The sequence below is a fragment of the Phascolarctos cinereus genome, unplaced genomic scaffold (assembly GCF_003287225.1).
Source record: "Phascolarctos cinereus isolate Bilbo 61053 unplaced genomic scaffold, phaCin_HiC Scaffold_3;HRSCAF=262, whole genome shotgun sequence".
Classification (NCBI taxonomy): domain Eukaryota; kingdom Metazoa; phylum Chordata; class Mammalia; order Diprotodontia; family Phascolarctidae; genus Phascolarctos; species Phascolarctos cinereus.
In genome coordinates this window covers 14,085,429-14,100,732 of record NW_027555736.1, presented here as the reverse complement: position 1 = coordinate 14,100,732, position 15,304 = coordinate 14,085,429, and the positions used below count along the sequence as shown (strand labels likewise).

Sequence of the window (15,304 nt, the reverse complement as noted above, 5' to 3'; positions counted from 1 at the left end):
GTTTTTGCTTGACTACGCATATATGTTCCAAGGATTTTGTTAATTACTTTTCCAGTGTTGGGGGGAGAATCTCCCTGGAAGAAAATAAGTGTTTGTTAATTAAAAAATAAAGTTGAATTTAAAAAATAAGGGGGAAAAATTCTGGAGATAGAAGGACTCTGGGAGAATCATTTTGCAGGAAAATGTCAACATGTCTTCAGTATCAACCACTCTTTTTTTTTTCTTTTTCATTTTCAACATAATGAAACTGAAGGCAGGAGAGGGACAGGCACTTTCCCTAAGCTCAAAGGAAATTTCCAAGTTTCAAAGTTAGAATTTGAACTTAGGTCTTCTGCTTCAAAATCTACTGTTTTTTCTTCCCTCACCATGCTCCCTTCTATTTTAGTTCAAGCCTTAGCCAGTTGTGACCACTGGATGGATAATTCTGAATGGACTAACAGAGATAAAGTAAGTAAAACTTTGAGAACCTTCTTCTCACAGTACAGGGGGCACAGGGGTCCCTCTCCCCGTAAGCTTTTCTTGGCACAACAAGTGTCTTTTGCTAGTTGAAACGAATCATTAAGTTGGGGCTCTAGGAAGCCCCAGCTGCAAAGCCCAATTCAATTTCCCATCTCAAAGTCATCATCACAGCAAACCTCATAAATGATGGAAAGAAAGAGAAGACAGCAATCATCAAGTCTGGGTCTCAAGGTGACATACACATTTGTGAACTGATTCTTATCCATAAGAATTGTGCGCATTCTATACTGCACATCCATGTGTGTGCGCGTGCATGCGTTTTACCTTGGACCTTATAGCGACTTGAGAGCTTATCCCTGGCTTGACCATTTTGCAAGAAAATGTGAAATCCAAGGTCTCTGCCCCTTTAAAACCCACGAGACCAATTGTCACCTCTTGGCATCTAGCAAGCACTTACTTAACCTATTCTACAGCTAATATGGAAAAGAGAGCTTAGCCTTGAGAGTGAACTCCAACTTAACTGGGGTTAAAGAGAGTTTCCCAATGAAGAACAGCATTCCGAAGGACCGCAAAAGCAATCTGACCTCAATATTTGCAACAGAAGAGTAATAAGTACAAGAAGGGTTAAGAGGGAGAGACTTTTTGTTTTTAAATTTCGGAGGAGGGAATCTTTTTCTGTATTAGTATGCATTTCAGTTTCAAGCTAATTTATTGTAAATAACAAATGAGGTCAAAGCATCTTCCCAAAACAGAATAGAGTTCTAGGTTCACTCAACAGAAGCCAATCAATAAACATTTATTAAGCATCTACTATGTGCCAGGCACTGACTAATTATCTCTTTCATCAGCACCTGCTTGCAAACATAAAACTCTGGTCTGCTCTCTGGCCCTATAGTTGTAGAATAACTTTTTGTTTTTGTTTTGTTTTGTTTTTTAATGTAGTGCTTTAAAGTTAGAAAAGTAATTTACTGATGTTATCTGATCCTCACAACAATCGTGACAGCTAGGTTATTATTATCCACATTTTACAGATGAGGAGACCAAGGCTGAGAGAGGATAAGTGATTTGTCCAGGGTGACACAGTTAGCAAGTGTCAGAGGCTGAATTCAAACTCAGGTCTTCCTAACGCCAAGACTAATGTTCTATCCATCTAGCTACATCAGAGGAAAACCTCAGTCCTAGATTATAATTGTTTCTTTTTGTTCCAGAAGACACTTCACCCCTGAGACTGCCCTCAATTCTGAGGGATCTTTTAGACACAACCACTGATAATTCTGAAGGAATTAATGTCATAACTAAAATCATAGCAATGATGATGATGATAAGAAGGAGGAGGATAGTGTCTAGAGATGTGATTTTAGAGGTATAGGGAATTCCCTAAGTGTGAAAGTAAATTAAAGTCTTGCCTGTTCCCTGCTTAGTATTTTAGAAATAATAACAAAGCATTCTGAAATGACCCTTGGATGTAGCCTGTGGACTTATCTGAAAGAGAATCCTTATGACTCTTAACACATCAATTCTGGCACAATGTTCTGCTCCCTACTTTCCAAAGCAAGCAATTCAGGACAGGACAGCTGCTAGAAGTCATTTGGGCAGTGACCAGACAAGAGTGAGGGGCCCTTGAGTGACCCACCTTCTTTGGCTCAGTATAGTATTCTACCTGAGAGAAGGAAAGCGGCTTGGATGACTTCAGTTCATGGAGGAATTTCTTAGTTCACCTTGGGCCAGCTGGAAGGTTGAATCCTTAAAGACAGTGATCAAAATGGAGTTAAATGGTTTGGGGAAAATGGTTCTCCAAGAATATGTAAAAAAATTTAGTGACTCTTGTTCTGTTTGATGAAGCAAAAAGTTAGCCTGACTTTCCCTTGAGCATGGTAAGTATATTTTATCTCATTGTGGCTTTCTGTCTACCCTCCTGGAAGGCCATAATTGAAACTTCGAAAAGGATTGGATGAGAGGCAATCACAGCATCTCTCTCTCTCCCTCTCCCTCTCCCTCTCCCTCTCTCTCTCTCTCTCTCTCTCTCTCTCTCGTGCGTGTATGCATGCATGTGCACAGACACACACAATCTCTCTTTAAATTAGAATAATCTAAACTTATTTATAACAACATTTTAGAAAGGGTTGAGCCTAAAACAAAGTAAAGAATTTTCTTCCACAAAAATGAGTAAACTCCCTCTAACCATGCACATCAGCACTTTCTCTGCAATTTGTAATCCTTCAAGGGATGCCTAGAGTACTGATTGGTGAGGTGACCTGGCCGCAGTCACAGAGTCAGTACGTGTCAGAGGTCACATCTGAACCCACAGTGCCTGGCACATAGTAGGTGCTTAATAAATGATGATTGATTGATCTATTAGTTTTGAGGCTGGCTCTTCCCTATGCCGAGTGTCTCTCATAGTACTAATACCATTGCCTGCTAGGTATATAGGGCTTTAAGTTCTGCAAAGTACATTTTGATATGCATTACTTCAGCTGAGTCTCATGACCACACTGTGAGGTAGGTACTACCGTTTTAGCTGGGGAACAGAGAAGTTAAATAACTTGTCCAAAGCCACACAGCTGGTAGGTATCAGAAGTGGGAAAAATCCCTGATACAGCTAAGCAAATGAGTTTTTGGCACATTCAGACATTTTCTTACGTACTAGGCTATTAGCTGACCTGGCATCCTATCAGTGTAGGAACTAGTCATGATGAGAAACTCCCTTTATCCATGCAAATCAGCAACTCCTCAGTAACTGAGATCTTTTTAAAACTATTTTATTTTTAACATACTTTCAAAAAGTCGTTTCAAATTCTCTCCCTCCCTGCCCCCCATCCATTGAGAAGACAAGCATGATATCCATTTTACATATGAAGTCATACAAAACATATTTCCATATTAGCCATGTTGCAGAACAAAAACAAAAAAGCAAGAAAAACAAATGAAGCGTAACAAAGTCGGCTTCAATTTGCACTCAGAGTTGATGTCCCCTCTCTGGAGGAGGACGGGCGTTCTCCGTCTTGGGTCCTTTGGAATTATCTTGGCTCATTGCCTTGATCAGAGGTGCTAAGTCTTTCACACTAGATCCTCTTTACCATGGAGCTGGGTGACAGATGTTTGTAAAGAAGTTCCAGGAACACTGAGCATAGAGGGCTTGCTCATGTCACATGGTCACTGTGATTAGAGGCTGGGTCTGGAGTCTGGAAGGCTTGAGTTCAAATCTGATCTGAGGCACATATTTGCTTTGCAACCCTGGGCAAGTCACTCAATCGTTTTGTGCCTCACTATCCTCATATATAAATGGGGATAATAATAGCATCTACCTCACCGGGTTGTTGTGAAGATCAACTGAGCCAGTAATTGTGAAGTGTTTAGCACAGCCTGACACATAGTAGGCATTTAAATGCTTCTTACCCTCCCCTCCTAGGACCAGCTAAATTTTTCTTTTCTTGATAGGGATGACTTCTCTGAAGCTGTTAAAAAAAAAAGTCAAGGAAAGCAACCAACTGGCCTTCCTCCCCATTGACTGTAAATGTCTTGAAGGCAGGGTTTGTCTTGCTTTTGATGGCGCTGTACCCTCAGCCCCCCAGCCCTGCACATAAAGACCTATTGAATTGGATTTTACTGACTCCAGACGAACTTACAGGAGTGACTCCAATGGCCTGTTATCTAGGAATGCCAATCCAGAGATGTAAGAATAGAAACGTCCTTTTTCCCCTGAAACTCTAGAAATCTAGAAAGGGCAAGGCAGAAAGAAGCAGCTGTTCCGGCAGTCCCTTATTAACAGGTGTGAATCACAGCTAACAATAGAATCCTCTTTGTTCCTGAGTTGCTACAATGTAGCACATTGACAATGAAAGTGCTACCTTCTCTTTTCTTGAACAAGCAGTCAAATATCCCAACACTTCCAGTCCCTGCAGAGGGAGAGGAGGAAAGACCCTCCCCTTCTGTTGTTAGAAAACAAAAACCTCCTACTGGTTGACTGACTGTGGTATATTTATTTATATGTTAAAAAAAAAAAGATCCCTCTCAAAGCATCTGAGAGAACTTTATTTTTCCTTTCAAAATCTTTTACCCCCATCACTCCATGCTTTGAATTAAAGGATCATACATTTGAAACTGGAAGGGAGCTAAGTGATAACCTACTATAGACCTTCATTTTACAGATGAGGAAACTGAGGGTGAGAGCCAGGGAAAAGAAGTGAATTTCTAGAGACATAAAAGTAGTGAATAGAAGGGCCAAGTTTGGAACCCAAGTCTAAGACTCCAATTCCACTCACATCGATTAATCAAGAATGATTTAGTAAGAACCCACGATATGTTGGACCTAGGGATACAAATACAAAGAAACAATCCCTTCTTACAAGAAACTTACATTACATATATAAAATATGTATGTCTATATACCTGTCTGTGTGTCTCTGTGTATAATGTCCCATTTCTCAACACCAGAAAACCTAACCCCTCCAGTAGTTCATCCATTTAATTTTGGAATTCTGCCTGGGTGTTTCAACTGATGCACTATTCAATGTAAACACAAGTAGCCCTGACCCCAGATTAAACTGTCAGATCAAGCATAGCACCCCATGCAGCTCTCTCCCTTCACCTTCTGAAAGCGCATCCTGTCATGGTCTTCACCACCTCATCCCCCCAAACCCCGCCCCATACACCTCTATTTTACCTCTTCTAAGGTTTTAGCCAAAGCAATGTTGCCGTTGCTCCTGGATAAGGACTCCCTCACTACCTGTCAGAGACAAGCCTTTCTTTTGTATTTGTATTCCCAGAACTCAAGCATAGGGCTTAACACATAATGAGCATTTAATAAATACTTTAATTCATTCATTCATTCATTCGGGCCTTGCTCCCTCTACCTCTTTGCCAATATCTATTATCCTCCTCATACCCAAAAAAAAAGAAATGACATTTACATTTCAAAGTGATTTACACACATGATATTCTTTGAGCCTTTTCAGCACAGTCTGTTGGGCAATATACAACGTGTAAACGCAGTAGCCATTTAATACCTTAATGCACAATTATTTGTTAAATGAACTTAAGAACAACCCTAATCAGGACCCGAATTATTGACATTTCTGTTAACTCTCTGCATAAACTCCTGGAGAGTTTGGGAAGCAGCTGCTCAGGACCCGCAGGCAGCCCCTTAAACATTTCTAATCAAGTTTCTCTTACTGAGGGATTTGTCCACGCCCTGCCAGTTATTCGTAATAAAATCTTCTTGTTTGGCTAAGACTTCTTATATTGTATTTAACTTCTGTCACCCTCAGCTACAAGGCAAGCTAATTACTTACAAGATCAGGTAGAAAGAGCATTTATTGCAGATGAATAAGCACGCTCTGTTTTTAAGATTTGGTTTTAGTCTCCCAAATACAAGGCAGTCTGTCAGACAGAATGTTATACGTGGCATTGGGCAGACCAGTGTTCAAGCCACCACGTGCTAGTTGTGTAATCTTAGGCAAATCACTTAACCTCTCTTTTCTTCTCCTCTGTCAAAATTCAGACAATAGCACCGATCCTACAGACCAGTTGTGGTTACATAAGGGTTTCTGAGGGTTATGATGATGTAAGTAAAACAATGTGTAAGCCTTAAAATATGATATTAATGTGACATTACTGTTGTTGTGAGACCGGAGCTGTGATTTCATCTCTGTAGGGGACACCCAGTAAGAAGCTTCCTCTATCAATGCAATCAACATACACTTATGTCATACCCAGAGTCACTCAAGCCAGTGTATGTCAGAGGTGGGACAGGAATGCAAGTCATCCTGACTCTAAGTCCAGCTTTCAATCCACTGTAGCATGCTGTTTCACAATTGTTATTATGATTAAAATGGCAATATTGACATTAACACAGACTCAAATTACTTTTGTATGTGCCTATTTGAAAAAGTATTATTCATACCTTCTTCTTTCCTCCACCCCCCCCTTTAGAAGGTAGGCACCTCAAGGGAAGGGTCTGCTTCATTTTTGTCTTTGTATGGCCAGTACCTAGCACAGAGCTTGGCATACTGTAGATTGTATTTTTTTTTTGCCTTTATATAGTATACATTTTATTTGTTGGTATTTCCAACATTACAGAGCCAGGCTTCACTGAAAGAACCTTTCTTGTGATGTTCAGATCAATGTCTTACATGTCAATGTTTAATATAATGAACAAAACTATACATATTAAAAAAAAAAACCATCCAGATTGAGTAAGGACACCTGGACGACAAAAACAAGTTAAACAAAAATAGTCTTTCCTTCTATTATAGGTGGACATTGAAGTGGATTTAATTTGGTTTTCTTTTTAAAGACCCTCAAATCTGAAACAGCTTGAAACTGATTTAAAAGGAATAAAAATGTTTTTATCAAGCTCCTCGTCTCCTGCTCCATGTTCTGTTTTCAGTTGTTTGGTGCAGGCTCTTCTCAGGTCCTTTTAAGGGATCCCCCATTTTCCTGTTCTTCATCCCTATCAGAAATTGTTTTCTTGCCCTGGAATTGTATTTTGTCTTTATTGGGTCCACCCTGGACAGCTCTAGCACCTCCTCTTCTTTTTCCTTAAAATGTGTGACCTTTTGCCTTCAGCTTATTTAGGAATTCCTGTTGGTGTTTAATGATTTTTTTCAAAGCTTCTTTCTCCATCTCTCCTTACACTCTCCATGTTACATCTTTATTGCTTAATTCTAAGTTTCCAGGATTTGCTTCATTGGCTCTGCCTAGTGCTTCTTCTGCCTTTCTTTAAATAGGATTATTCCCTTTTTTACTCCTCTGATGAAATCTATCCCCTTTCTTTCTCCGTGATTAGAGAAAAGTGTGTGAAGATCTTCTCCACAGGTTTGATCATCTAAATCACAAAAAATTTCAGCACGGCTCCATCCAATCATTTCATCCAGGGATTTCAATTCAGCATCTCCTGCTTGCTTCTGTTTTGCTTCTTGCTCTCATTTAGCTTTTGCTTTGGTTTCTACTTTATTTTACTTCCTTTCTCCATTCTTCTTTGCAAAGTAATCTTCCTTAAACAGCATCAGCAGCTCTGTATCTTTGTATTTTTGTCCAGAGGTTTCTATAAACTTCTTGGCAGATTCAACCCTACCAAACACAGCAAATATTGATCCCTTAAATGCTTTACTAATGTTCTCATTTGAATATTTTGGACTTGACCTTAACCTACTAACCATTCTTTTATGTCATCAAGGGTTGCATCTGTTGGAAAACCTTACCATAGATGGATCTGTTTTGTTTTTTTTACTTCCTTTTTATACTCATCTGTTACTTCAGGGAGGGGGTTGTTGGGAGATCTGATTTCAGTTTTATCCTCACTAACTTCCATGAGTTCTGCCTCTGATTTCTTTAGAGCACTTCTTATAATGGCAAAGTCTTTTGTTAGTTTGCTTAATCTTTTGCGTTTGGTCATTACCTCCAAAGGTACCCAGCTGTCATCCATTTAGATCTGTTTCTTTAAAAATTTGTCTCAGAAAGTTAAAGTCACCAAAATAGCACTCAATCTGTTGGCAAATTTTGGACTCCAGATCAGTCATTTTTTCACTGTCACCACAATGAAGGCCTCACAAAGAAGGCTCATCACAGCTCAACAGAGCCAACTTAATGGGTGCCTGATTTTGAGAGACTCAGAGACATCAGAGAGGGAGCAATGGACAATTGCATCAAGTCTTCAGCTCTCCCTTCTATCAGTCCCAGTTTTCAACTTGGGTCATTTTGACTCCAAGACCAGTCCTCTGGCTGCTGGTTCACACCACTGTCACCCATTAAAAAAAGACAAGAACAGGTAAGACCAAGAACTAACATTTATATAGCTCTTTAATATTTACAAAGCATTTCATGTACATTATATTATTTGATCCTTACAACAACCATAGGAGGTATATGGTACAATCATTCCCAAATTACAAATGAAAATAGAACAGACAGAACTATGGGTGTTTCCCAGGCCCGTAGGAAGGAGAAGAGATAAGAACCGAATCTAGGTCCCTCCAAGTTGAAAGTCAAGCTCTCTACTAAGCCATGTTGACTCTGTAATTACAATCCCCTGCAGAGATGAAAATTATGCATTTGTGCACCCAACTGAAGAGCCCCTTTAGGTCTCCACATCATTTCCTGTCCCCTTAAATATGAGATAGTTATTCATCTCTGGGGTGAGGGAGACAGGCCACTACCACTTCCAGCACATTTCAGCATAGTATGTGTAAAGCCCAAGGCCCACTAATGAGTCTTACCTTTCACAAAGAGAGATTAGAAGAGATGATTTGATTTTTTATTATTTTCCCCTCTCTATGGCCTCAGGGGACAGACCTACTAGCAAAGATTCAAAGTCATGAAGAGTCAGGTTTCAGCTTTACATAATGAAATAATTCCTACCTCCCCTCTACATTTGGAGTCTTCAAGCAAAGATAGAATGATCCCTTGCTGGATAAGTTATAAGGAGGAATCTTTATCAGGTACTAGTACTGCTACTACTCGTAGATGAGTACTGAAGCCTCTTCAGCATCTCTGAAATACTGTGATTCTGTGAATTAGGAAAATACTTTTTATGACCTTTAAAGCTAACCTGTTAGAGGCTCTAGACAAACACCTTCATCTGTGTGAAAATGTTTACCATAGAAAAGGAGTCACATGTACAGAAATATTCATAGCAGCTCTTTTTATGGTGGCCAAAAAATGGAAATTGAGGGGATGCCATCAGTTGGGGAATGACTAAACAGGTTGTGGTATATGAATGTAATGGAATACTATCATGCTATAAGAAATGATGAGCAGGCAAATGTCAGAAAAACCTGGAAAGACTTGTATGGACTGATGCTGAGTGAAGTAAGCAGAACCAGAAGAACATTGTTCACAGTAACAGCCTCATTGTGCAATGGTCAACTAGGATAGACTTAGCTCTTCTCAGCAATGCAAGGACCTAAGACTATTCCAAAAGACTCATGATGGAAAATGCTATCCACATCCAGAGAAAGAACTATGCGATCTGAATGCAGATCAAAGCATACTATTTTCTCTTTTTCTGTTGTTATTGTTTTTCTTTTCTTTCTTGTGGTTTTCCCCTTTTGTTCCGATTCTTCTTTCATAACATGACTAATGTGGAAATATGTTTAATATGATTGTATATGTATAGTCTATATCAGATTGCATGCCATCTTGATGAAGAAGAAAGGGAAGGAGAAGGAGAAATTTAGAACTCAAAATCTTATAAAAGTGAATGCTAAAGCTAATAAATAAATACATAAATAAAATGTAAAAATTAAAAAAATACATTTACCATACTCCAGCTTCATCAGCTGTGTATTCATTGCTCTGTAAATTTCCCATTTTAAGAAAAATGCTGTTAGGTTTCAGTTAATACCAACATTTATTCTTGCCTGAGCCTGTGAAGAAGACTCTCTGGATCCCATCAGACAAGACATCCATTCAGCAGTTTCCTAAATGCTATAAAATAGTGATCACCAGGAGGTCCAGTCTGCCTCAGAACTGTGCTGGGCATATTTTCCAGCATGTCAAGCCCTCCTCAAAGTAAAGAGTTTTATATCATTAGCAAAGTTCAATCATCTCATTTATCAGACCCACTGGCCTTATCATTTCATGCATCAACAATATTTCCTGAGGCATGAGATGAAAACAACATACTTTGGGGGTAATTATTTTACAGCCACTGCTCCTTCATTTTCATGGGTCAAGTGAAAAAACTTGTTCAATAAATGTGCTTGGCAAGACATTTTCTAATACAGCCAAACATGCCAACGAAGAGGAAAGGCATTGAAAATGTGGACTTCAAATAATTCAATGGTAGTAAGGTCAGGCCACAGACACATGTTCCTCTTGGTCTCCAAATAAGTTTTGGTTGTTGCTATTCTGTTGTGTGTTTTCTCATCATTGTGACTGCTGCTGCTGTTTTAATAAGCCAGAAAATGATAACCAGGCTGGGGGAGTAAATAGAGAGTTGACTTTGAAGTCAGAAGACAGGAAGAAGGGTGGTCAAGTCCTGCCTTTGACAAGCTGGCTTGGAACCCTGGGCAACTCTCTTTAAGACAGGTAAGTTGGGCAACTTCCTTTAAGACAGTTAAGTTGCAAACAAGTTGCTAAACTGCATTAGTGGAGAAATTTCCTCACCTGGGAGTTCTCTACACAAAAGAGAGAGATGGTTCGGTCCCTATCCCTATAAGCCAGTTAAACTGAAACATAAATTTTCCAAAAGCTTTAGACAGTAGAGGGACACTGAAACAGGTTGCACTGAGAAATCTGTAAATGGAAGCAACCTTTAAAGGTTTATGACAAAGGAGAAGTCCCTCCCCCCAGATGTTTGAGACTGTGGATGAGGAATGCAGCATGTAATGGCAGATTTCTTGGAAATGCTGGTTCACTTTGTTAAATTATCCCTCCCCCTTTCTCCTTTTATTATTCTTTGTTATGGGAGAAGGAAGAGTAATATATTGGGAAATGGAGATCATATGGAAGAAAGGACATTTATTAAGCATCTACTACCGTGTGGCAGGTACCGTGCTAAGTGCTTTACAAAGATCACACTTGATGTAAAATGATTTATCAAACATTTATTTAAGAAACATTAATTTTATCAGCCAACAGAAATATCCACAAAACTATGGAGTCGAAGCCTTGAAAGGAAGCCTCAAAGGTCTAAATTCTCCACATGTATAACTGAATCTGATGCTACAATCCACAACCCCCATATATGTGAGATCAGTGTCCCATAGAAGGGCAATGGGGCATAAAGAAAGGAGTTCTAGACTCAGTGAGAGGAAGATGTGAGTGGTCAAATACTACCACTGACACTTAGTGGCTCTTTGGCCAGGACAAGGTTATGGCTCTATTATAAAGAGTCGTTTTGGGCAGCTAGGTGGCATAGTGGATAGAGCACTGGACCTGAAGTCAGGAGGACCTGAGTTCAAATCTCACCTCAGATCCACCTATTAGCTGTGTTACCCTGGGCAAGTCACTTTAACCCCCATTGCCTTCAAAAAAAATTCCTTTCAATTTTTTAGGGAATAACAACTTAAAATGCCCAGATCACCTGGGTCATGGAGAGAGTAATGCTTTGCCACCTTTGCGCCTTTTCTTATTTCTTCAAAGAATATGTTTCTGTCTTCCCTTTCACTCTCGGCATTCAAAAGTGTTGCCATCTGTTTATCTTAATCTTTATGAAGGAATAATCAACATTTTCTCAAGCTCTCCTTAAACGAGGACAGGTTGTGTGGTCATTTTTAGTGTGTGTGATCCATACTTCAATCAAGAGTATATTGCCATACTTCAAGACATTTCCTCCATCAAATACATAGGAAAAGCTCACTAGTTCCAAAGTCCTGTGGTACACAAGGGGGACATTCAAAGATTAAGTATAAATGGGCTCTGCCCTCCTGGAGTTTACGATTTACTAGAAGATTAAGGCATATTCACAGGGAACCATGGCACAAAATGATGTGTGTATTAAAGAGATCATACTGACTCTTAGAGGAGGTCTTAGGAATTTCACTAGGAGAGAGGTTAAGGTGAGGGCGTTCTTAGCGTATGGAAAATCATAATCAAGGTAAATCCAATCTGCAATAAAGTGCAGCAAATCTCTAAAGATGAAGTCAAAAATATTTAACAGGGCTTTTAATATTGAGTCTGTAAATTGTGACAAAGGGTTCCTTTCATTAATTAGTGGTGTGTGCCAAAAGACCTATCATTTCTTTTTTTTTTTTTTTTGGTTAGGCAATGATGTCAAGTGACTTGCCCAGTAAGTGTTACGTGTCTGAGGCCGGATTTTAATTGAGGTCCTCCTGAATCCAGGGCCGGCACTCTATCCACTGCACCACCTAGCTGCCCTGACCTATCATTTCTAAGAAATAAAAATAGGAGATAATGGAAGTATCTAACTAATGAGCTCCTCCATACTCAACTAAATTCTAAGTAAAGATACAGTGAACTGGGAGGGTTCTAATCAAGAAGTGCCAGTAATAATGAAGTCTATTCAATTTAATTAAGTAAATCAACTATTAAAGCTCTACTCACCTAATCAGGGGCATCTAGGTGGCGCAGTGGATAGAAAACCAGACCTGGAGGCAGGAAGACTTCATCCTCCTGAGTTCAAATCTGGCCTCAGACATTTACCAGCTGTGTGACCCTGGGCAAATCACTAACTCGTTCGCTATAGTTTTCTCATCTGTAAAATGAGCCGGAGAAGGAAATGGCAAACAACTCCAGCATTTTTGCCAAGAAAACCCCAAGTGGGTTATGAAGAGTCAGATGCAACTGAAATGACTAAACATCACCTAACCATAACACTCAAGGCCTCACTCTGTATTTTCTCTGTTTCTCATTGCTTCTTCCTTCCTTCCTTTGCCACATGTGTTTACAAGTCTTTGTATGTTGTCTCCCTTATTAAAAAGTGAGCTCCTTGAAAACATGAACTGTTTTTCAGTTTCTTTATACGCCTGGAAATGAGAAGTGACTAGAAAATAATATGTGCTTAATAAATGCACATTGACTTCATGTGACTTGACATTTTTGTGTTACTATGTTCACCAAAGGATAAGTGGCACCATTCTTCTCTTATTGTTGTATAGCCCCTCCTCTGTACCCTCCACTCCAACCAGCCGTACAACTGGCAGGTTGCATTCCCATAAAGGCTCTACTTCTCTTGTTAGAGTTCTAAGGGTAATCCTGAGGGTCTTAGTGGATAAGTACTATTACTCATAATCCCCCACTGGTATGTTTCCCATTGACAACTGTTCAATCAGATGTAATTGGCTTTCAAGAAAAGCATTTCTCGAGAAGGTGTATTGAGAATATGAGTTAAGAAAGCGTCCTCCCCAACCAGGAGTATACTCTCCCCCTGCATACATGTCCCCTAGAAAAATAGCTATCCAAGTTAAAAAGCGCTGATAGGGAGGCACATATGTAGAAAACTCACAGCTGACAAAAGAGGCCCTTATTGCTGCTCCTGGGTATCACCCTTTCCTCATGATTTCCCCCGGAGAGGTAGCTCTCTGATGGCCCAAGGCTCAATGCTCTTATAGGGTTCCTCTCTGACAGTTTTCTATTCCCTACCGGATCACGGTCCCCAAAGTTGGGTGTTTCTAGTTTATCCTCAGTGTGTCTTGCTGCCTTCTAAAGCAGAGGCCACCATCAGCCACTGCTTCTCTGGTGATTGCCTCAGGATGAACGTGGTAGTGCAATGTTCAGAGCAGTGGACCTGGAGTCAGGAAGACTGAAGTTCAATTCCAGTCTCAGACACTGTGTGACCCTGGCCAAGTCACTCAACTTCTGTTTGCTTCAGTTTCCTCAACTGTAAAATGGGGATAATAATAGCACCTACTTAAAAGGGCTGTTGTGAGACTACAGTGAAACAGTCACTATAAAGCACTTAGCACGGTGCTTTTCACAGAGCAGGGGCTAAATGCATTCCTATTCCCTTCCCTTCCTCCATTTTGGAAACTCTCTTTTCCTCCACCCCCACCCTCAGCTTGAGTGATACCCTCTGAAACTGAAGCCCTTCACCACCAGCTTGGTCCACTGACTAAATGATGATTCACTTCCAAACTCACCTGGTATGTTTCTATATATCTCTATATCACATGATGCGTGATTGGATCTTCTCAGCCAAATGCAGGATGGTTCCTATTTTACTTTCAATTAACTAAGGGCTTGTTCACACATTATAATGAAGTTACAGGGAAATTCTCCAATACCAACTTATTTGTTTGTTTGATCGATTGATTGAATTAAGAGGTCTAAGCCTTGCTTCTTTTTTATCCATTCCCTTCAATTTCATCATAAATATTGCTCTACTTATAGTAAACAGTCAACTATGATGAAGTCGTTGCTATCATTAAAAATACATTTGCAAATAAATTCTCCAAGGCAGCTGGTGGCACAGTAGATAGAGTGCTGGCCCTGGAATCAGGAATTTCTGAGTTCAAATCCAGCCCCTGGGCAAGTTATTTAATTTCTGTTTGCCTCAGTTTCCTCATCTGTAAAATGAGGATGATGATAATAGCACCTACTCCACAGGGCTGTTGTGAGGGTCAAATGAGACAATATTTGTAAAACATTGTTGCACAGTGCCTGCCATGTGGTAGGTGCTATATATAAATGCCGATTTCCTTCTCTTCCCCTTTCCCCTTCCCTACTTCTTTCCATACCCCTTTCAGCTACTTCTGTAGCTCGCTTTTCTGTCCTGATTAACACCATGATTTTGCCATTTGAATCTTTTGACTTTCACTTGTCTGTCTTATCCATGGAAGGCTGCTGATTTTCATGAGTCTGGCTATCCATGTTATTTTATAAACAAATGAGCACAAAGGGCACACCTTCTGATTCTGCATTTCTATCAGAACCCTTGCTGAATCATTGGAGAACAACATAGTTCAATATAGATGTGCCTATCAATTGTTTTGTGGCATTTCAGTGGCAAAATGTCCATCGCAGGATTGATTCCCCCTCCTATGAGTAACAAAGGTACAAAGTGGACATGGCTCATGACCCCTGGTGGACAGAGAAGAGAGTGGGCAGGGCAGGCAAGACCTGTTAAAGAGACTAGGTTTATTGCCTACATGATGGAGATAAAGGAGATGACATGCCTGTCAAAAGTCTGGATCTGTTTTAGGGGATCACTCCAAAGAGAAACATAGGCTGGGTGAGAAGGAAAGCAACTTCTAACAGGCCCAGAGCACGTGAGTCTTTAAGATAGTATCGTGAAATACAAGTAGGGAGGGATTGTGTCCCCTAGAGACAAGTCACTCCTTATTGAGAGTCTGAGGGAAGGAAAGGACAGGCTTTCCCAAATCTCGGGCAGTAGTTTGAAGTAAAGTCATGGAAGTTGACCAAGCACAGGGGCATTCAAAGGAAC

The 15,304-nt window shown here is 40.0% G+C and overlaps 1 protein-coding gene and 1 pseudogene across 2 annotated transcripts in view; both read right to left on the bottom strand.

Annotated features, from left to right (window-relative positions):
* Positions 1-15,304, bottom strand: part of PRKG1 (protein kinase cGMP-dependent 1) — a 1,361,110-nt gene that overhangs the window by 828,825 nt on the left and 516,981 nt on the right. The window lies entirely within an intron of this gene.
* LOC110199942 (lupus La protein pseudogene) lies at positions 6,896-14,646 on the bottom strand (annotated as a pseudogene).